A 23,841-nucleotide genomic window follows, 5' to 3' on the forward strand; every position below is an offset into this window, starting at 1 on the left:
CTAGGGGCATCTGTACCCCTTGGGGCAGATGGGCCTAAAAATTGCAATGCCAATATGCCCCCAAGGGGGTCAAAATAATAACCCTCAAAAGGAGATTGACCCTTGATAAAGGGATTGCCCCCCATAATAATTATAAACAATTCATCCCTGGCTTCTAGTGTGTTCCGACCCCTGGGGGCTAGATTTGGCGAAATACCAGCGGATCTAGCCCCAGTGGGTGTCAAAATATGGAAACAAACATATTGCCCACAGGGTAATGGCCCTTGCACAAGGGGTCGCTTCCAAAATACGCCAAAATTAAATTGCTGGTGTCTAGCCGGTGACGGAGGAGCTGATCTACAGAAAAAGTGGCTGAATCAGCCCCTGGGGGGCTAACAATGGCTAAACATGCCCCCAGGGGAACAACCCTTGCCAAAGGTAACGCTTCCCCAACAACATATAGAAAAAACACTGGTGGTCTAGTGTAAGGATTCCTGGTCCACAATCGGTTCACCTACGATTTTGGAGAAGGAATCCATTCAAAACAGGCACAGGGGGAAGCAAAAACTCTTTCCTTTTCCCCTGTTTCTGTTTTCCCCACAACAATCCCTGCCCCCCAGAGAAGGACTCACCCGATTGGCATCCTCTCTCTGGACGCCCTGGAAGCAAATGTATCCCAGAAAGTCCCGACAGCCTACGATGACGTCGGCGTGTAGTGAGCACGCCACGCAATCACATTGCCGAGGGAGGAGGTTGGGGATGGCAGCAGAAGCCTTTCCGCTGCCATCCTTGGTGGGGGCTTCTAGATGGGTGGCCCACTGGGTAGATCCAGTGCTTCCCCCATGAGCAGGTGCCAGGGCGTAATGGTTACATCCTCGGCACAGCAGCACCTCTGGCGTGGACGTAATTATTACGTCCAGGGCACTGAATACATGAGAATGAAAATTGGAAGTGTTTGTGCCCGGGGCCTATGTAACCTCACCGCACTACCCTAGGTCTAAATACAGCTGGTAATGCTAAACTCTTAAATAATTCCTCATCAGTGACAGACAATATACCTGTGTCATCAGAAGTGCATAATCAATTACTTTAAAATCCTAAGAGATAAGTAAGAGTAGGCAGGATAAATGAATACATTGCAAAAAAGGCAGCTATTGTGGAGTTATTTAAATAATATTTTAAATATTACTATTAACTGCCCACAAGATAAAATGCAATGCTACTGCAAACCTCATAACTTTAGTTCTAGCGCCTATGATCTAAGCATCTATTTACACATTCCAATTGAAGTAGGTGAGAATAGCTGGTGCCAGTGATATTTACTCAGTACTCAGAACACGATTATTTGCTCTCCTTTACAGATTAAAAATAATAAATTCATTTTACATAAAAGATAAACAATAACAGTGTGTAAGAATAAATTATGTATTTTTTTGCCCATGACAAGCTGTCTGGTCGGTTCCGCCTGTTCGATGTCAAGGAGGAGGAGCTTGGCAGCTCTAGATTAGTCATAAACAATACCTACTCCTTAACCCTGCCTTTTCTGAATCATTACAGAATGGGTATGTCATCAATGGTGGCTGAGTCCACCTAAATCAGTGACTTCAATAGACATCCACTTGTTTCTGAAAACCCCCCAAACAGCGAAGGATTCCGCATACAATTAGTTTTTTTCCTGCAGGTGGAGGTCAATGTTTATTTTCTCTGTCTGTCATGGCATACCCTGATAGTGGTTTGAATCAAAAAACCAACATAAAATAGGGCAGACCTTCCTGATATATTGACAGCAGGGACCCAGTGCTAGTAGACCACACATGATATGCTGCTGGCAGACTAGGGCTCAACTTTTGGAAGGATGTTACACCTGAAACTCAGATTAAGGCCTTAAATTGAAAGGAGAACTGACAGTCTCATGGAATGGGGGCTCATGAATTTGTGGTAGATTGAATCACTTAGCCCAAATTTAAATGACACACTTAATCTTCATCTTTTGGTGATTAGATTTCATTTGCATCAGCACATCCCTTACAAACCTACTCCCTTGTTTAAGAATCAGTGAGAAGAATATACACTCAGTGTTAACAAAAAGAATAATAATATTATAATACAAACATGAACACAACAAGCTTTTCAATGTCCATGTATGTAAAGCATGTTCATCCCACAAAGATAGCTTTTTTATCTTTGATGCTAAATGTATCATGGAAACTCCTGCAGATGTTATGTGGGTGTAGGGAGCAAAGGTGTCTACAGGATGGTTGGTGACTGCGATGGGATGGGCATTGTTGGGGGCACCCTCATAATTTCTTGCAGGGTGGAATATCTAAGGTTTTGTTACGCCACTGACTTAGGCTAACGAAAAGCCACTACATGCACCTGGATCGCAAATGGAGAACATGTTGTGACACCACACATAAAAACATCTTCAAAATCAGTCCTAAGATGCTACCCCCAGCAGATACCAAACACCAGGCACAAAGCTCTTGTAGATCACATCAATGCCAGAACTAACAGCAGCAAGGAAATCTTTGCCATCATCAAAGATTTTACAGTGCTTCCTGCCACCTCCAGCAATATTGCCCCCCCACAAGACCTTTGCAACAAGCTCTCATAATTCTTCTGTATCAAAATCACCTCCATATACAACAACCTCTACCCACAACCAGACACCGTCACTGTCTCAACTCAACTTCCCATCATAGCCAATTAATGAATCCTGTCCTTGGCACGCCATCATTGAAATCGCTCCTACCATGAATACCATCCATTCAGAGATTCCATTTGACAATTTCCGCCATCATGTCTTCACCAAAGGACTCCTACCAATTAGCATAGCACTAAAACCATCTGCAATACATCCATCGACTCAGCCTCATTCCCAGTCATATGGAAACATGCCAAAGTCACTCAAGAAACCATCCGCTAACCCAGCCATGATTTCCAACTACAGAACCATCTCCCTCCTACCATACAGTTCACAGGTCTTAGAGAAACTAATCAAATGACAACTCACTGTCCACTTTATTAACCACAACTCCTCTACGCCACATGGTCCCGTTTCAGGCCCAACCACAGTATAAATTCACTGCTTATCACCTCTACAGTCGACATCTGCATGGTCCTTGATAGAGGAGACATGAAAACCCTTATTCTCCTGGAACTCTCTGCAGCATTTGACATGGTCTCACACCCCATCCTCATCAGGTGCCTGATGAGACTGGTATCTGCTCCTTCCAAAAGGATCACAAACAAGCTTTCAGCCTGGCACCTTACTCCTTTGAAGTCCACATACTTATCTGCAGAGAGCCTCATTGCTCACCCCACTCTCTTCAACACATACATGCTCCCTCTGGCCAACGCCATTCACGCACAAAGCATAAACATCCACTCCTACGTAGATGTCACAACAAATACTCTCCTATGGACTCAGACAAGACCCCAACACATGAATCAAGTTCACCACCTGCATGACTAAAGTTTCTAAATTGAAGAAAGCTATTTATCTCAACACTGGCAAGAAAGAAGTATGGATCTTCAGCAAAAATAACACACCATGGCACTCCAATCGGTGGCTGGCCGAAGTCATACCCACACCCAGAGCCCACACCAGGAACCTCCTGATAATCATCAACAGAAAACTGGACATGACTGCACAAGTCAATGTCATCACTGCATCCTGCATTCACACCCTGAAGATACGGAAGAAGATCTTCAAATGCCTCCCAAGAAACACTAAAAAAGCAGCCACTCATGCTCTAGTCACCAGTAAGTTGGACTATGGAAGCATCCTCTATGCTGGGATCATGAAGCAACTCACTAGAAGACTAGAAACCATCCAGAAGTCAGTAGCCAGACTCATCATCAACCTCCCACATTGGACCCACATTACAGCACACCTCAGGGAACAACACTGGCTCCTGATTCACATACACCCTCATTTCAAACTTCCACATACACATTCATGGCCCTACGTTCAGGCCCCATCTTTTTGTAAAGGTGCATCTCCTTCTACCAAGAAGGCAGACACCCTGCCTCTGCAGGACTCAACAGCCCACGCATATACTTATCCAGAGCAGGTCATTTATTGTCTTACACCGTTCCAAAAGTATGGAAAGACCTCCCGCTCTACATCAGAGCCTCCTCCTCTCTTCTTGAATTCGCAAGGAGTTGAAGACCTCACTTTTCATTTAACCAGAGTACCATAGGCAGGGCTAGGCGCACACACCAGTTGAGCACCAGGATACCTTCATGAGTGATGGTGCACTTACAAGCACACATAAAAAACCATTTGGTGACGGTGTAGGTGCATACATATAACATAAGTACATACACATTTGAGGGGAGCTTTCGTAGACACTGACACTGCGGACTTGCCTGATCACCGCCGTGAGGAGAACGGCTAATCCAGTCATATTTGCCGTGAGGGGAACGGCTCGCTTCTCGCGCCCCACCAGCACCATCGCCGCCGCAGGGGACTCCATCTCCCAGGTGCCCCGGCGGTAGTGGCGCGAGAGTGATGCAAGCAGAGCGCCCGGAGGCGCGTTAAACAGCAGGAGCGCTGAAGCGCTCACTGGGAGCTTTCGTAGACACTGACACTGAGGACTTGCCTGATCACTGCCGTGAGGAGAACGGCTAATCCAGTCATATTTGCCGTGAGGGGAACGGCTCGCTTCTTGCGCCCCACCAGCACCATCGCCGTCTCAGGGGACTCCATCTCCCAGGTGCCCCGGCGGTAGTGGCGCGAGAGTGATGCAAGCAGAGCGGCCTGAGGCTCGTTATACAGCAGGAACACCTCTCGCCCCGCGAGTCACACGCGGGAGCGCCCGGGCGAAGTTCGGGCCAAGGGCGGGCCCGTTTAAGCCTGTTCAAGGCCGGAGGAGGCTGGTTCAGGCCACCCCCCTTCCATCCACTACCCAGCACATCGGAGTACATTGCTTAAAATACATATCTGCATTTAATTGGGAGATTTGCTATGCCGCCTAAAGAGGCAAAGGGGAGAGCAGGTGCTGCAATTTTTACTGGAGCTATGGACCAATTCATAACAAAGATGAATAATGTTGTCGATGAGGGGATTACCATAATCTAGCGACGCGTTTCACATGAACTGGCTATCGCAAGAAGATCGTCTATGGGACTAATTGCGAACTCTCGGACTCCTGATAATTTGAATGCCAATAGTGGCTTAAGCGCGTCCTCCATTTTAGAACTTCTCTTTTGTAACCTGTCACAGACTACTCTTAGTAGTCAGTCCACAGCCTCAGATTCACTGTTGTTAACCCCCCAAATGCTTCCTACTCCGCCTAGTGTAGTTAAGGTGCATAATACTAGGCAACAGTGTGGGAAAGACCCAGGGGCAATTCCAAAAAATACACAACAAACAGTAAATAACATTGGTGGGAGAAAAAATAAGGGTCGTAAAGCCAGGAAAGTTAACCCACTTATTGTGGAAAAACCAGTTGTAAATCCTCCTCATGGATTGTCAGACTCTTCCCTGCCTAGCAGGGCGACCCAGGTTACAGATGGGTTACCAAACCAAGAAGCTCGGCAGGGGGTGCTAGAGGTTGAGTCTAATGCTATCTATGACATTATTAAGCTCCTCTTAGCCCCATTAGAAGAAAGGTTGAGCAAGATTGAGGTTCATTTCAAGAGGATTGAGCGTGATGTTAAGGGTCTTGTTTAACCCACTTTAAGAGTCATTTCACCCTTGGCTACTAAATTGTCTAAAACCCGTAAGGAAAAGGAAAAGGTTGCCATCCCAGCCACCAACAAGGAACTAACAGCCATAAACATAGCCCAGGCGGCTTTACCTGTTTCTGTAACAAAATCCTATAGATAAAGAAATAGCACGCCCTAATGTAAATAACTCATGTCAACGCAAGAAGACCACAGAGCAAGATAGGTCTGGAGGGGGTCACCGACTATCCAACCTAATAAGGGCAGAAAAAATCTGGATGGTGGTTTGTCCATTTGTGGTGGTCCTGGCAGGGGTTCCAGAACTGGGCAAAAATGAGGGGGAAAGCCCCACAAAATTAAGGAACAGGGTCGTACATTGGCTAAATACGAATAGACCCTTGCCCCTGCACTTAGTTGGTAAAATACTTATGATCCGAAGGACACCATGGGTGGGACATTTGGCCAAAAATATAAGGGGTGATTGTATTCTGATTAAATTTAACAACGCTAGAATTGTTGATTATATCTGCAACTGGAGATATCCTAGCACAGGCACGACTGTCCATTCCTACCCACTAACTTACTTTTATCCACCTGGTCATTTTTATTCCTCAGCTTGATGGATGGTCAATGGTTCCCCGTAGGGGGAGAGGCCCAGCTCAGGGAGAATGGCCTATGCCCCCCTTTAATATTGATAGTTTTTTTCATCATAACCGTTATGACTGTCTGGAGGCAGTTGATTGACCCGATGAAGTAGTAAGAGAACCAAGATTTTCCTCTCCCCCCCCCCCGGGTGGTTGCTTCTTGGACTCAACTGTATCGCAACAGTCAGTGAGCTTAAAGTCTACTAATATAGCTTTGGACATCGGGAGTACTATCAACATTTATACCAACCAGGCAGTAGGAGAAACTGCAAATGTCTTGGTCCCTAGTAAGGTTCATATTAGCAATGTTAAAATTGTTTCGTGGAATGTGGCAGGTTTGCGAAACAAGCTTTTGTTATCGGATTGGAATAGCTTTATTTATGGGTATGACATTTGTATGTTCCAGGAGACATGGAGTTTGGAACCTCTGTATAAGCAGGGATTTTGTTGTTTCTATGTTCCTGCTACCTCGGGTGGGTGCGGCCGTCCCTCTGGTGGGCTTATGGTATGGGTAGGGGTTGACCTTAACCTTTAAGATTACTCATCACACCTCCGCCTGTCTGGATATTATGAGACTCCACATTGAGGGTGTGAATGGTGCCGCGGCTTGGGAATTCTTTAATGTATATGCAAGAGGTACTCAAGGGGGGGCCAAGTCGTCTACCATTGAAATTTTAGCTGACTCTCTGAGGATGTGTGCCCCTGACTCCTTAGTCCTGGTCGCTGGGGACTTTAACTGCTCGTTTGAACCTTTGGCAGTAGATGATATCCTTGGAGTGCATGAGGATGACACACAATGGGGCGTCCCGTCTCTGACTCTCAAGCCTGTGAAGAGATGGTCTACTGTAGTCATTCAATTGAATGCTCTAATGATCAAAACAGGTCTAAGAGCTGCCAATGGTCGCACTACCTTCGACGCTCAGGGAGCAAACACTTATAATAGAGTATCGTGCGAGAGTAGGATTGACTACATAATGGTAGAAAGGAGGACTTGGAAGTCAGTGGTGGTCATTATACCATCAGTGGAGAGTGATCATAATCCCCGGTCCCTCATATTCCTAGATCCATGGCACAGAAGGGAGGGCCCAATTCACAGAACTAACTTAAGACAAAATCCTAAACTTACTACTTTTGGTATTCACAGAAGTTAGGATTTTGTCTTCAGTTTGTCTTAAAACAGACTTAAGACAGATTTTAGTTAGGATTTTGTCTTAAGTTTGTCTTAAGACAGACTTAAGACAGATTTAAGTTAGGATTTTTTCTTAAGTCTGTCTTAAGTCTGTCTTAAGACAAATTTAAGACAAAATCCTAACTTCTGTGAATACCAAAAGTAGTAAGTTTAGGATTTTGTCTTAAGTTAGTTCTGTGAATCAGGCCCGGAGTGTATATCATCAAATAGTGGGGGGCTAATAACCAAGCAAATTTTACCATCGAACTGTAATAGATTTCTTAAATGGCCTAGGTTCTGCTTGGACGAACCTAGACTGAGCGCGCTGGATGGTATTCTTGATGAGCAAACACTAAGGCTATCTGTAGCATGCAATGAGGCAGCCAGGCCAGCAGAGGTAGAAGCCATCTATACTGCCACTATGGATCAGATTGGCAAGTTGTTTACGGTCCCAGCTAAAAAGAATCTGGCAACTATCAAACCAGCCCAGAATTGGTTTGATAGTAACTGTAGAAGAAGGAAAAAAATGTTAATTCTTGCCATTAAATCTTCTAATCCAGCATCTGTCAGGCTGGCCAGGATGTACTATAGACAGGCTATAATAGCCGCCAAAAAAGCTTGGGAAGAATCCCATTGGGAACATCTCAGAGATGCAAGCCAAACTAAGAATGGTAACTTATTCTGGACCTTAGTTAGAAAATCGACAGGCTGCGACTCGAACCAAATTCCAAACCATATTACGGATAGAGAATGGTTTGAACATTTTGCTAAACTCTATGGCGGGAATGAGCTGTCCGGAGCCCCAGAGCATTTGAGCGGTGCTCTGGATACTGGTCCCCGGCAGCTCGTACTAACTAGAGTTGATAAAAATGAGGTCCTTACGGCAATAGCTCCAATAGTATCCGCCAAAGCCCCAGGACAGGACGGTGTGCCAGGTGACCTATTTAAAGCCAATCCTGACGGTTGGGCAATTTATTTTACTACTCTGATAAATGCACTGCTAGCAGGTTCACCTGTTCCTAACTCATGGAAGGCGGCTGAGGTAATTCCTATCTACAAGAAGGGTCCTAGGGAGGACCCTGCCAACTATCGCCCAATTAGTCTTATAGACGCTGGGCAGAAATTGGTTGGTAGGGTTCTCCTGGAGAGGATCCTCTTGTGGGTAGAGGAGAATAACATCATCTCTCCTTTTCAGACAGGCTTCAGGGCATGCACAGGCACAGTTGATCAAGCATTTAGGTTGTTACTCCTTCATTGGAAGGTGGTTACCATTGGCAAGGGCGGTCTTTATTTGGCATTTATTGACTTGAAGACTGCTTTTGACCTGGTTCCCCGAGACCGCCTGTGGTTAATCCTGGAGGAGATGGGTATCCCGTTATCAATCTTAAACCTCTTGGCCTGCATGCATGACGGCACTTATGCCCGTATTAGATTGGGATCTCAAGGCCAAAAAAACGATAGAATAGCTGTGAATCGAGGGGTATGCCAGGGCTGTGTATTAGCCCCAACACTTTTTTTTGTTATTTGTGAATGGCGTGGTCTCTTTTTTGATTGAAGAAAACGCAGATGCTCCGGTTTTGGCAGGTGATAAAGTGCCCACCCTGCTTTTTGCAGACAACACGTTGTTGGTTTAAAACACCCCCGTGGGTCTGCAAAAGTTGTTGATCGCTTCAGTTTGTTTTGTAAGCTTAGGGGCCTTATCATAAATACCCTGAAAACCAAGCTCCTTTATTTTAACCCAAGTAAGTCTTCCAGATCCATCATCTCCCTTGATGGAGAACCACTGGAGCGTGTAAATGAATTTGACTACCTGGGAATTAGAATCTCGCAAAACTTAAAGTGGCAGCCACACATTGATAAAATGGTTTTATCCCCTTTACTGCTAAGGCAATATTTTTGCTGCCATTCACTTTCCATTGAAATCAATGGAAAGTGCATGACGAGTTACCCTTGTCATTAGCGGCGAAGAGGTTAAATCATAGAAGCGTGGTTGGTGCATTGGGCCGAGAGCATTGTATGTCCATCTCCAAGCCCATTGCTCCTGCCTTGGATATCTACGCTGCAAAAGCTGTGGGCAGCGCCCTCTATGGTGCTGAGTTGTGGGGTTTCGATCGCATCAACAGCCTGATTACCTCTGAGAACAAGTTCCTTAGGGAGCTGTTATCCCTTCCAAGGGGCACCCCCATAAAAGCACTATAGAGTGATCTGGGTCGTCACTCCATTCAGGACTTAGCCAGGCTACAGCCCCTCTTATACTGGGCTAGGTTATGGCGGACCCCAGAGCTCTCAAAGTACTTAGATGGTTTGAAAGAGGTCATGAATCTTAATGGCGCCCATAAAATTAATTGGATTCGCAATTTAAAGAAACCTCTACATGAAACCGGCTTGGGAGCTTGGAGTTCCTCTATCCAAGGCCGAAACCAAGCGAGTTTACTGGAATTGGGTTGATGAGCAAGACTTAAGGGGCCCAGCCCAAGGAAGGTTGACTGAAGCATTTAAACAGCATAAACCTAAGCCTCTCTTGGAGCCTTACTTGGATTTTATCAAGAAACCAAGAGATAGATCCCTATTTATTCAGTTCAGGTTGGGGACCTTCCCCTCCATGAGTATACCTGTAAGTGGAAGCCCCCGTACCAAACCTCACCTGGCTGCCCAATTTGCAAAGGTATCACTGAAAATATCGCCCATGTTTTCTTTGCATGCCCAGCTTATGTAAAACCAAGACAGAAATGGCTCAAACCTGTGTGTTTATTGCCTGGAACCAGGGATCATTCCTCTGCACTTAGAATACTCAAGGACAGACACTAGTACAAGCTTAGTGTGTGGGGTTGCCAAATTTTTGAACTGGGCTTGGCTTATCAGATTAAAGGCTATGAGATGATCTTAGTTTTAGCTAAATTTTTAATGTACACAAAGCTGCTAATGTTTAATATGCCTTTTAAATTATTTATTGTAATACGAATGTTTTTATTGTAACCTACTTTGTAAAATGTAATTTTTATGAATTGTGGTTTTTATATTTTGTATGTGCTTTTATGATATCTTGTAAATCGAAATAAAGCTTTGATGATGATGATTTAACCAGACTACCATAGGCAGGGCTAGGCACACACACCATTGAGCACCAGGATACCTTCATGAGTGATAGTGCACTTACAAGCACACATAAAATAACATTTGGTGACGGTGTAGGTGCATACATATAACATAAGTGCATACATATTTGAGTACTGTACAGCTTAAATTGTCATAGTAGGATGGAGTATCAGCATTAAAGATTGTCAGGTACAATGCTCCGTCACAGATTATCCTACCAATAACACAGCAGGTACAGCTATACATCACATGAAAATAGCTCTCGTATGCTTGTTGACTGTGAAAAAGCAGTGTCAGCTGTGGGCCGTAGAGACAAATAGATTATAGGCCAGTACATTTAAGAGGGAGAAATAGTGCACTGCATGACCCCAGCCCCAAGCTTAGACTCGACCGGTACCGGAGTTTAAGGAGCACACCCACATACAGACAAGTAGGAGAGGGGTATATAAAGCCACGGCGAGTTGACTTAAGTTGGGCTATGAGCATCCAGATCATCTGTATTTTGTCCCCTTAGCCAAGTGGTAAAAAGTTCCCAGATATCCATCGGGGGGATGCCCTCTGCATTAGGTCCCAGAATGCGCCACCTGCTCTTGGCAGTAAGCTACATCCTGCAATAACTCGGCCACCGGGGGGGCCCCAGGGTCACCCCATCGTATGGCTAGTCTATTTCCTGAGTCATACATAATTTAATTTAATTGGCCCTGTATCTCGGAGCCAGATGTCCTGCTCAACATGAAGGAGACATCATTGAAACACAATGGCAGTTACTCTAACATGTAATGTTCCTCTTTGACAGCAGTCTCAACCGTTAACCTCTGTCAGAAGACAGAAGAAATGTAGTACAGTATCGCCACTAAAACATCCATTAGCTGCCATTCCCAGAACTGTGTTATTTTGTGATAGTTGTAGTGTACTGCTGGACACGTTATGCAGTAGCCCCTCCCTGGGGAAGTGCTAACACCCATCCAACATAGGTGACCCCAGTTAGGTGACCCTGCTAATAAAAGGGGCCATGTGCAAGTGCCCTGGGCCAGCTATGTATTCCCCACACTAGTATCCATCTCATTATTTGTCTTAGTATGTGGGCCTAGGGCCCAGTACTTTACATAGGGAATGAGTTGAATCAACACCACCTCTGCATAGCTAAGAGCACAGCATGTTTCCATGGGGGATGTGTAAATGGATTCTGGAGCACCTCGACTCCTCTTCCAGGAGGGCAGCTACCAAGGCACTAAGGACTTGGCACGCCATAATAAGTGGAGAAAGCCAACCAGCTGGCAAGGACAGTGACATTCGTGATTACTACCCGCATTTAGATATCCAGCTAGAAGTGTGGACTGGCCAAGAAGATCGAGCTGTGGCAATTCTTGCCCCTTCAGTGTGGATTGTACCCGGTACACAATAAAGAACCACCATTGTTTGTTTTTATAAACCATTCCATTGTATTGTTCTACATTGTACATATTTATTGCCAATGTGTAATTGTAATTTCAGGTTTTATGTTGTCTCATATTTACTAGCTATCATATAATCAGTTCAACCTCTCTTTGTCAAACAAATCTCGAGACTGAGTCCATCCCACTCGGCATGATTTTGCTTGATGCTGAAAAGGCTTTTGACCGAGTGGGATGGGACTATCTTTGGCACGTTATGACTAAAATGGGGTTTAGAGGACATTTTTTAAAATGGACACAAGCACTATATGATAACCCCTCAGCTGATATTAGTTATGGGGACAGACCTCTTCAGATTTTATGATTTGTCGGGGCACCCGCCAAGGTTGCCCCCTATCACCCTTAATATTTGCTCTTTCACTCGAACCATTTTTACATGCCCTTCAGGCGCAACCCCAAATCGCACCTTTCAGATCTAATGAACAGGTATTAAAAATCACGGCATATGCCGACGATATTGCCGTCTACTCTCCTGATATTATTATGGCATTACAAGGGATCACCACTGAGGCTAGTAAATTCGGCAAAGTATCCGGTTACAAGCTTAATATTAACAAAACACAAATCATAGCTAATCATACACCAGTGGTAAGAGTCCAGGAGATTTGCAAAGTTGCTACATACTTAGGTGTTGAAATTACATCTACAATAAGAGAAATAAATGATATCAACTACAATGAACTAATTAAATCTACTATCTTACTGTTAAAAAAATGGCATAGATTGCCTTTAAATCTAATAGGTAGAATTAATCTCATAAAAATGAAGGTACTACCCAAATTCTTATATCTTTTCCGCTCCATCCCACTAGCACTAAGCAACTCTTTTTTTAAACAATTAGATGGAATATTTAGTAGTTTTATTTGGGGGTACGAAAAAGCTAGAAGGGCGATGAAAGTCCTTAAAAACAGCACGGATAAGGGGGGCCAAAATTTTACGGATGTTTAGTTGTATTTTTGGTCTTCATTTATCAGACGCCTCCGGTCCTTGCTACATAATGAAGAAACCTTTTTTTTCATTCTTTTTTGCTAAACTCCGACTCAAATATGTTTTTATTCTGAATCAATGACCCTAATTACTACAAAATGGTGAAATTCAAGACCGCCAAAGATATTATCAGGATATGGGTTAACATTTTAGCCTACTGCAACACTTCTTTTTATCATCCGAAATTGCAACTATGGCGCAATCCGGGTCTCCCGGGGATCTTTAAAGATGGTATGGCCCTCAGATGGTCTGCTCGGGGAATTAATGTTTTGGGAGATCTATATGGCGCACTAGGGTTTTTAGATTTTCACACACTTAAAATTCTGTATGACTTGCCGGAAACAATGAGATTTAAGCACTTACAAATACAGGACTTTTTGATGAGGAAGAATCAAATACACAATATCCTAGATTGTGATATCTGGACCTGTTTATACTCTACCAAAAACAAATCAGTGATAAGCGAGGCTTATAAACACTTTTGCGATTTCAAAACCGATGACTGACAAATGGAGCAGTAAATTGGGCCTAAACATAACACCCAAACAAATAACATGCTCTATATCTAATAATAATAACTCTGTACGATCATCTAGCTTAAGGCTGCAACAATTTAGAACAACGTGTATGCTATATTATACATCGGAAAAGATTTCTAAGTGGTCTCTTAATAATATCCAATGTGATCGTACCAAATGTCCCAAATACTCCGCTGACGCGGCAGATCTGGAACACATATTGTTTTCTTGCCCAACTTTGAAAGACTTTTGGGAGGGAGTATATAAAGTTTTAGAAATCAAAAAGATCTTTCTACCTTCTCTCACTGCTTCAACAGTACTACTTGATATACACCCTGTCTCCCTTCCCCAGCCTGCTCTGGTATTGATTCTTATATCCTGTGCTAAACTTACATTAGCCAGAGCATGGATCTGTCCCAAACCCCCTAACATCTGGGAATGGTGGTCACTAATCAACGAAATTCACTCTATGGAGTTCGGACTAGCAAAACTTAGAGGAATTCGTTCACTAAAGAAATTTGAGAAAATTTGGGGTAATTTTATATGAAGGCTTCGAGGCTACTTAACATTGTCTGTTGGATAGATACTTTGATTTTGCATTTTTATTATGTATAACCAACACTGCACATTTCTTACGCCGCTGGTGGGTCACAAAAAGTGGCATACCGGCAGCGCAAAAGTGACGCAAGGGCTCATAAATAAGCCCCTGTGGCTGTAAAGGAAAAATGAGGTGGGTCCAGAAAGTGCTGCAAACCCCCTGATGATGACCTGCCACCACCACCTTATGCTGTCAGATAGCCACCTGTCAATGTGGCAATGAAATTTGAAATAAACTGACCACCTGCTCCTGGAGAGAGTTTGGCACATTTCAAATCGATTGCAGGGAAGCCTAAGAGGGTAGAGAACTACCAGCAGGCCCCACTGATCCTAAACAGGTGAGAGATGAGGTTGTCCCACTGACAGTGTCCATGCCTGATTCACTAAACCATGGAGTACAGCGTTCCAAAAGAAACAAGTAAATTTAAATCACGGCATTTGATTTAGGTGAAAACAATACTACACACATTTTAAACATCTAGGTTTATTCCATCTTTTATTGTTTTGTTGCATCCTCATGACAGAATTAATTAAATACCACTCGAATTAGAAATTGGTTTCACAACATACTGGCGAGAATATGCTTTGGACAATTTGAGTAAGACGTTTACTTTTTTCATATATATTTAATGAATGTTTTTTAAGCTTACACATATTGATTCACTTACATCAGGACATATAAACCAACTTTGGATCGGCTATGAGAACCAAGACTATACCTCTCGTCCCTCAGGGTTTTCTAGTTTATTAAACCCTGTTTAATGCACCCTGTTTAAAATGATGAGTAGTAAGATCAACATTTTTCGTTTGGATATTTTGCTTACTTCTGTATTCAAGAAGAGAAAATCTTAGACTAACTTAATTTAGTCATTTTTCCAGTAGAAACTCTACAAGGATTCGATTGCCAATTATCAGGTTGGCAATCTTGATGTTTCAATAAATCTACAGTGTCCTGCAAACACTGTTTTTTTTAACCATATGTACTGATTTTTGGACCTTCAAATTATAATAGTAATAAACCAGAATTTTTCTAGACTACATTCTAAACACACATTTTGGATCATTATAGGTTGTATTGATTCCGCTATCAACCAATATTAGGACTAGTGATGGAAATATTACCAGTAAGATTTCACTATTAAACCAACTAATACAAAGGTGAAGGACCTATCCCAAGAAAATTGGTGATGTATTTCTCCTTTCCAATTCTGGGTCACTCTGTGGCACAAATGGTCTTTATTTTCTTTTCACAAACATTATTAAATGTAATTTCACTTTTTCACAAATATTTGGTTATATTTTCTATTTTTTGACAAGGTCCATTCAATAATAGGTAGCATTTGTAAATATTTCTTCTGCTGAAGGGTCTGCATTCTTCATAGGAATTGCAATGTCCTGAAGATGGTCTTGTAGACCATTTATGCAATAGATTGAAACTTTGACACGTCAACTAATTTTGTCTGTTCTACCAATTGACCTATATGATTCTTAAAGGAGTGTTAAGCATCTTGTTTTTCCAGTTTAATCAGGTAGTATAGATTGGGGATAGAGTGGAATGGAAAGGATTTGAGTAGCATGGAGTGGGGTAGACTAGGGTAGCATGGGGCACGATAGGTTGGTTTCAGAGTAGCGTGGGTAGATTGAGGTAGCATTGTAGCATGGAGTGGGGTAGACTGGTTTATAGTAAAGTGGGGTAGATTAGGATAGTGGGGAGTGGAGTTGATTGTAGTGGGTACATTGGGGTAGCGTGAGGTAGAATGGATGGATTTCATTCTTCCTATCAGAAGCAGGTTAACAAATCACCATAACCAGATCCACCTCACTGATCAAATATGCTCTCTGAGGTTCAAATTGTTACATTGGCAACATGTGCTGTTTCCCAAGATCACAAGAGCTAGAAAATACACTGCCACCCAAAAAACAAGGAAAAATTAGTGTCTAGCATGATCTACACCTTTACTTTTCAAAAACAAATGGTAGTTGCCTTGATTAGTTCCAACTTTCAAATCATGTTTCAAGAATGGTGCTCCTTAGCATACAAAATAAACAACAACTTTAAATTGATTAAGTCTCTGGTATTGCCTTGATGGAAAAAGATAAAACATAGTGTTCGAGGAAGAATTAAAAAAGTGAAATAAATATCAGCAAATTTGGTCAGAATTTAAAGCAGAGTGATATTATCTAACTTCTTCTAGTTCAACTAGAGTCTGGCTACTCGGTTCGGAAACCTCTAGAGGTTGTTATTTTTTTTAAGTGGCCCATTCTTCGGGGGTTATTAAGAGTTATGGTGGGAAGTCTGCCATCCACCAGCAGGGTGGATGTCATACATTGAGCCAACTTGGCAGAATACCGCCAGCCATACGTAGAAATCTCTCCTTGCCTGGTGCAGACCTCGGTGCATGGAGAGGTGTCACCACCACTATGATGGATACTTTGAAGACACTGTAAATCTGCTGAGCAGCCACCATGTTTCAGCTGGCCACTTCCTACCCTTTTTTTCAGAACTAACTCCCAAAGAGGGAGTTTGTATTTGAAAAACAAAAGACTAATAGCTTAAACACTCTAGAAATTTGCTCCCAGGGTATGGGGTCAATTAAAAAAAATCGTTGGGGCAACCAGGCAATTCCTGGTGGTCCCAAACACATAACTGTATGTGCAAGATTGCTTGCACTCAATAGCATGAATGGTCTGAGATATTTAGAACTATGGCTGGATATCTGTTGGATTATTAGTCTAATGTTTCTCACCAGGGAGGCTTTCATTGGCCTTATCCTGGCTACACATCCAATTCTAAATAGGGAGGACTGGAAATCAGTTTGAAGGGCAGGGTAAACCACCACATTTGTAGCAGGGTACCCTATCCACTAAACTGTAAATTGTCAGATCCATTTTAAATGTCATGACTCTAGTAAAGGATGCCAGGCAGTTTAGTGTTCTCAGCAAGACATACCTGTTTACAATTACATTTGCAGCGACAACCATGGTTTGGGAATTCCGAATAAATCATTCATTTGAGATTCAAGAACAAAAAATATAGAGGAAAAACTCTAATGTTAAGGGACTTACTATTCTCAATTACAAAGTGCACACAGCTGAATCTACTACACAGCCTACCATAATATTGACAACTCTTTTTCTTTAAACCCTGGCCGAAGTAGCTCCCCCTGCCACGTTCTCTATTTCTCCTATCACCAACACTTAGACATCTATTTGCAGAGTTCACCTGTTAGCCTGCCTCTATCCAATCAACCCAACCCTCTAATTGATCTACTGCTCCCCGTTCTTCATCATTCTCTCTATTGGTTTGGTGTTAGTTTTATGTTATGTAAATTCACATACATACATTCAAGAATCCCCTGAAAAGTGCCCTTTGCAAGGGAGCCTTTGACATTTTTGCTGACATCACCAGAGAGATTGAGCCCTAGTCATTCCACAAATGCTTCATCAAGACTGTTCATGAATAGAATCCAAAAGCTGCAGATCTCTGACTTGAAACTGGCCTTAAATCTACCTGGTATTACACATATGGTCAAGACACCCAACAGACCATCAACTCGCACTTCACTGTTTAAGTAATGTACATAAATAAATGCAGACATCAGTCACTCTACCTACAAGTGAAATTTACAACTACATTTATAGTACAATGGTTGAGAGAGGGATACTTGTGGAGGATGATGCAAAACGAGGTTTGTACAAGATTTATAAATATGATGCAGTCAATTCATGAAAAGAAGGATGGAAATGCTGAGAAAAGGAATTGGTGCAAAAGCTGACTAGCAGAGAATGGAATGATATTTTAACAAGGTAAGCAGCCAGTGCTCCCAGATAATCAATGAAGGAAACCCTTTTAAAGGTAGCAGTAAATTGGAACAACATTCCAGTCCGAATATATCCAGTGCTTAATTTGAGCCTTTGGTTTCCGCTGTTCGGAACCAGCACTTAATTGTCAACACTGGCCCTTGTGACAATCTGCTAAATGGAGGAACTGTCTGGCTAATTTAGAGATGACCATGACAACAGTAAGTGCTTAGTTCAATATACATTAAAAATGACTGTTACCTGCCGCACAAGCCATTCTAGGCAACAATGAGATGAACATGTCTGAGTATTTTGGCCACCAAACTGAGGGAGATCACTTGTCCAAGGCACTTGAGGGTGCTTAGAATTACTGGATCAGAACAATGGAATTGATAAGTGAAGCCCAAATTTGGGAAGTTATTAGAAATGCATTAAAGAAGAGTGGGTGGACAAGTTATGATCTAGATCGGATATGTTCAGTCACTGACATCTAAAGGGATGGCGATGGAATGAACACAGCTTTGGGGAAGAATTAAGGGTGGATATTATTGTCATATGGAATATGTTGATGTTAGGCCAGGGCAGAATTTGTATTCACACTTGTAGATTTAGAGCAATTTGCATTCTCCACAGAGTTCCGGACAAATTCTGTGAATCGCCACTTTGCATACTTTTTTCCCAGTTCAAGGAATGTGATTCAACAGGAACAAAGTGAAAGCTTGAGCAAGCGAGCTGGCAAGCATTAACGTCAGTTGGCATTCCCAAGCATGATTTTCGTCACAGGCAACTTCCAGTGTGATTTTCTATCACGAATGGTCATGGGAGTAGCAGTTAGAGTGCTGCTTCTCAGGTAGATTTGCTCATCAAGAGGCAGGAAAATCAACTCGACCTGCCACATGCTCTTGCACACCAAGCATTGGCATTGTGACAGATATAACAATGTTGAACGCACTACCGGCGTTAAATCGCATCGCAAGCAGCGCAAAATGCATTATTTCCGCACGTTAGTGGAATTCCGCAGAAACTTGCAAAGTTTTTGTGTAACTCTGTGGAATTACACTAAGTGAAGATCCACAAGTTCAATCAACCCCTAAGCACTGAAGCAATATACTGGACATTTTTTGGCTCCTGATGGTCAGTGCAGGCTGTTTGCATTTTCTGAACATTTAATTAAAAGATTTAACAAACTATAAGGCCAGAACTGGAAGTTTGGCTCTCTACGGAGCCAAATTATGGGGTATTTCCAACCCAGACCAAATCTGCAGATCGGAAAACAAATTCTTGAAGGATCTAATGATGCTCCCCCAGACGACACCTACCAGGCCCCTCCTATATGATCTTGACTGCCACTTGCTAGGAGACATAGTGAAATTATGTCCTCTTTGCTATGGGCCCGCTTGTGGTGGACACCTGAACTAGCCAACTACTCAGCAGGGCTTAGAGAGGTAATAGATAAGGATGGGTGGCACAAGATTAAATGGTTAAAAGGTGTGAAAAACCTTCTACATGATCTCGGCCTCAAAGAGGCTTGGATTAATAGAACCTCCCCACCAAAGGCAGAAATTAAAAAGGTGTACTAGTGGTGGGTTGCCACGAGCCACCTCCTTAATCCTAGACTTGGAAGGTTAACAGAGGCATTTATGCAGCATAAGCATACAATGCACCTGGAACCCTACCTAGACCTAATACATAAACCTTATGACAGAGTACTGTATTTTAAGATTAGGGTAGGCATACTCCCTTTGCACGATTTGACTGTCCAGTGGAAGCCACCTTACCAAACCTCTGCCTCCTGTCCAAGTTGCGATGCCCCCACTGAGTCAATTTCACATTTTTTGTTCACTTGCCACAGCTTACAAAGCTCCAAGGAGGCACTTGCTGAAACCACTTTGCAGGGAGTTAAGCACTCGCAGTCACCAAACAGCATTACGCATTTAAGATCCGATCCAAGGGACCTCCATGCCTGTGCAATAGCCAAATTTCTTAGATGGGCATGGAGTATCAGAACGAGAAATTTGAAGCATTAATTCCTAAATAATTACAATGCTCAAGTGACATTTGCCCTCTAGCACAAGCACTTTCTCACTTTTATGTATAATGCCTATGCATCTTTTTAATCCTTTTATGTTCCTAAATGTTTCTTCAATCAATTGATTTTATTGCATGCTGTGCCCAAAATGTATCCTTGAATTTCTTAATACTACCTGCGATTATGTATAGCTTTTAAGATATTTTTGTATCAAAATAAAGCTTATATTGATTGATTGATTGATTGATTAAAAGATTTTGACCCACAATTACATATTACAACAGTTAAACTGCACCCTCACCACAAATAGTACCCACCACAATATTTGCAAAGGCCAAAACACCTTTTGCTGCTACCCATAATATGTTTTGATTTCAGGAACGTGATGGGCAGGTATTACCGGCTAATATTATTATTATTTTTTTTATCCACAGATTTCCATGACATGAAATGGAAACTTAATGAGGCTGCCACTCTCTACCAACTTTTATTGAATTCATTGGCTGGCAAATTGAATAATAAATCATATTGAGCTCTATCCTGAATGTGTTTTGTGTTGTTTTGTGTCAGATAGTTGGAATCACAAGATCAATGCATGATATCACCACAGAGTTTCAGAAGTCGCACCAAAATACACCTTGTTTATTACCTTGTATCTAATTATATAATCATCTTTGCTGCTTTTGTGTTTCAAGCACATTCTTTTCTTTTAGGTTGGTGGCATCATGCATGCATCAAAATGAGACCAACATGCAGTGTATTGTGTGGCTATGCAAAGCACCACATTGACCCAAGGTCAAATATACAAGGAAATGGTTCAGAACTAATCTTATAGGTGTGCACAATGAGGCATCTAGTGAGCAAAACAATTCCAATGCCTAGCAGTAAATGATAGTGCACATGTGTATGGCTCGTTTTCACAAAAGCTTGTGTATAATAGCCAAAGCACTGACAAAAGCAGACAAATGTTAATGTCATGTATACTCAATACTTGCAAAACCATCAACTCATATTTATTTTTGGTGATCAAAAAAATGACATTTGGATACTAGAAAAGCCACCTTTATTTGCACACATGCTAATAGAGTGTGTAGTGGGTCCGTTTCATAATGTCCAATGACAGCGATACCAATATTGCTTGAAAGATTCAACTCTATATTTTATATTACTAGGCCATCCTCTTATCATCCAATATTACATTTAGTATTACAGTAACTCACAAAAAATTAAAATCATATAACAATGGAAAATAAGCCAATTCATGGCAACTGGCTGAACAAAATTAAATCAAATTAATTTGTTTGTTGAATGTTATTTTCTGTATTTTTGTGTATAGTTTAACGGTTCAAATCATCAACATTGCCTAAGCTGGGGTCCCTGGCTTCCAGTTATGATTCGTGGGAGGTCCCCGGATTCTAATAATGATTCTGTTGGGGTCCCTTGGTTCCATTAATGATTCAGTGGGGGTCCCCAAAAGTCAAAAGTTTGTGAACCACTGTATTATACCAAATGTAGGAACACAAGAGACTGTTGGAATGTAAATTGATCAAAAAGTATTCTATATAATAAAAAGTGTGGAAAAGTGCATTTGACATGTGAACAATGTTGATAAAAGCAAAGTAATTAAATTGAGAATGTTCAAACGTAATGCAAATTGGTGAAGGTTGATCTTGGAAGCCATATGCCATAGCACAACACTGTTGAATTAAAACAGAGGAATGATACAGTTTAAAATATGGAAATCGAATACAACCTTCAAGTTTTGGTTGTAGAAATAGGGTTTTTTAATTATTTCTTAAAAATGCTGTCCAAAAAGAATCAAGTTGTTTAAAATAGTATTTAGGGATTTTAAAAGTTAACATTGAACTAGTGTAGAGGATGTGTAGATCAATCATCGTTTTAATAGTATTGAACCTTCCCCACCATGATATAAACAGTAGAGATCAAACTGAGAATAAGGTTTGTATTTTGTATTTTAACATAGTAAACTTTTGACTTAGGGTCTGATGACTTGTCTGGTACTCAGAGGGCCCCTAGACTCCCAAAGTCAAGGTGGTAGCAGTCCAGCCACTGCCACACTGGCGGTCCCACGCCCAATTATGACTTCATCAGTATGACAGCCATTGCACCACTGCAGTTCTGCAGCTGTCTGAGGGTCGCAATATGCTTGGTGGTGCCCTGAGGCCCTGTCAATCATATTACGACTTTCCACATTGCCAGCTGTGTCCCGGAGATATCCTCCATGTTACTGCTGGCAGTCAGGAAAGAAAGAGCCCCCTCTTGCCCCTGCACATTAGGGTGTATGCAGGGGGGCAAATGGTGTGTGCCCCCTGTCTCTAGGGGAAACGGCTTTTACAACTAAGCCGTTTCCACGAAATCTTTAACCACGCATGCAGTACAACGCATGCGTGGTTACAACTAATGCCTTTACCACGCATGCCTTTACTACGATGTTTGTAGTAAAGGCGTATGTGGTAAAAGTAAAAAAAAAAAGAGGGGGTTTGGGGGGTCTCCCCCCCAAATAAAACAACTCACCATAAGTCACGTCGGCATCAGAGTCGATTAAGAGAAATCGGTAAAAAAATGCTGGGTTTTTTTAACGACGTATGACGTCACCACGCAAATAGTGGGTGAAAGGTTTATGCGTGCTAAACGAATTCCGTTGTAACGCATGCGTGGTAAAGACATGCGTTGCAACGGAATTCGTTGAATCATCATATATTCGTCTCTAGGCACCCCCAGTTCCAGGACAGTATGGACTTTACAGTCCATGCCATTCTGGAACTGAAACGCACTGTGTCTGGCCCACGGCACTGCCTTTCTAAGGCTCTCCTATAATTACAAGTTAAAATCCTGCGGGTGGTGTGCGGATGGCTTTGGTTGTCCTGGAGAGGGGGCACAGTGTGTGGGCCCTCTCCAGGACTGCCAAGGTCGTAGTCAGACCCTAAGTGTGTCATAAATAGTGGGAGATAGTGCTCTGTTGTGCCGTATTGCCGCTGTGAGCCGTGAGCCGTGACCCCGTGACCCCGTGACCCGACGTGTGACGTGACGTGCGCTTCAGAGCGCGAGGAGCGCGAAGGGAGCCGATTTTGAAGTTGCTGGAGCCGAGCGGTGCGAGAAATATAAAAATAATTAACTATACGAACCTCACGAACACAATTTTACTCCCCAAAGAGGTGCGAGGAGTGAGTGGGGGAGCGAGGCATCCAGTGCCTGTGGGACCCGTGTGTCCAGGCTGTGCACCAGCCCTCGCCCCCACCCTCGGAGGATTGATCCCAGAGCCCTGGCCCAAAGAGGTGCGAGGAGTAAGTGGAGTGGGGGAGCAAGGCATCCAGTGCCTGTGGGACCCGTGTGTCCAGGCTGTGCTCCAGCCCTCGCCCCCACCCTCGGAGGATTGATCCCAGAGCCCTGACCCAAAGAGGTGCGAGGTGTAAGTGGAGTGGGGGAGTGAGGCATCCAGTGCCTGTGGGACCTGTGTGTCCAGGCTGTGCTCCAGCCCTCGCCCCCACCCTCGGAGGATCGATCCCAGTGCCCCGGGCCAAAACCGGGTGGCCAGTAGTGGAAAATTAAGCCCCACAAACCCGAGCTTGCTACCTCCTCCGTAGGTGAGGACGTGATAAAAAAAAAAAAAAAAACTTGGACTACTTGGCAGAATAATCTGCTTAGCCCAGATATATATTATCTTAAAGAAAAAGTAGAGAAAGCCACGGGTCACGAGCGCAAGGGCAAGGCACAACAGAGGTAAGTGGAAAGAATTTTCATTTATTCAATTAAATTGTTTTTTAAATTGAAGCACGAAAGGGAAGTGATTAAGGATTAAAATGGCCCCAAGAAGAAATAAGAGCACACTAGGAACATCTAGGAAAGCAAAGCCTAGCAGCGAAAATAGACAAGA

General features: G+C 42.8%; 1 long non-coding RNA gene across 1 annotated transcript in view; it reads left to right on the forward strand.

The window, feature by feature from the left end:
• The window catches only part of LOC147698912 (uncharacterized), a 776,736-nt gene extending 756,252 nt beyond the window's left edge, over positions 1 to 20,484 (forward strand). Inside the window, exon 5 of the long non-coding RNA XR_015299386.1 lies at positions 20,381 to 20,484. This is a non-coding gene — a long non-coding RNA (uncharacterized LOC147698912). The remainder of the gene's footprint in view (positions 1 to 20,380) is intronic.
• The last annotated feature ends 3,357 nt before the right edge of the window (positions 20,485 to 23,841 follow it).

The sequence above is a fragment of the Lissotriton vulgaris genome, chromosome 8 (genome assembly GCF_964263255.1).
Source record: "Lissotriton vulgaris chromosome 8, aLisVul1.2, whole genome shotgun sequence".
NCBI classification, from domain to species: domain Eukaryota; kingdom Metazoa; phylum Chordata; class Amphibia; order Caudata; family Salamandridae; genus Lissotriton; species Lissotriton vulgaris.